Genomic DNA, 735 nt, shown 5'->3' on the forward strand with positions numbered 1-735 from the left:
CAACATATTTAATTCCTGGTAGAAGGGGGATTAACTGAAATAAGTTGGGAAACCAGAAACAAGAATTTAAAACACACATCCTGATAAGAATGAGAGACTAGAATTATAATCCCACAAAAGGGGGATCGTTTAAAGAAAGGGAAGGTATCACTTCAGATGAGGATCAAATAAAGTTTTAATGCTTTAAAAATTTTATTCATCATGTGCATCGTTTTTCGTTAACTGTGTCGTCGTGTTCATTCAGAATGTGCTGTACACGAATGAAGAGTGTTACTTATCTGAACACACACTGATTAAACAGTGTATATAAAATCATTTTTCCTCCATTTCAGACTGTCCTGCTGTCGTGCTAGCAGGATATATGAACACCAACTGGCCACCAAAAGACATGACCCACTATCACTGGTTTCCATACATAAAGAAAAAGAAGGACACCACGTTGACTGTGACAATGCACACTTCCTAGGACAACGCCACGCACGAAAGTTCTCAGAAGCATGACATTCTAGCCAGAAGTACATCAATAAACACATCAATTTAGATCCTACCTCCCTTCCCTTGAACAAAAAAACTAGAAATGACATCACGCACCTTAAGAACCCAAGACCTATAATCAGAAAGACGAGACTTACTACCAGTGTGTCACCAGAGACTCTCACTAATGATGTTACCTTGTCATGGTGACGAAACATCTGAAAACAAACCTCCAAGCTCAACGAGTTTACATACATACTT

Source organism: Hemiscyllium ocellatum, unplaced genomic scaffold, assembly GCF_020745735.1.
Source record: "Hemiscyllium ocellatum isolate sHemOce1 unplaced genomic scaffold, sHemOce1.pat.X.cur. scaffold_360_pat_ctg1, whole genome shotgun sequence".
Classification (NCBI taxonomy): Eukaryota; Metazoa; Chordata; class Chondrichthyes; order Orectolobiformes; family Hemiscylliidae; genus Hemiscyllium; species Hemiscyllium ocellatum.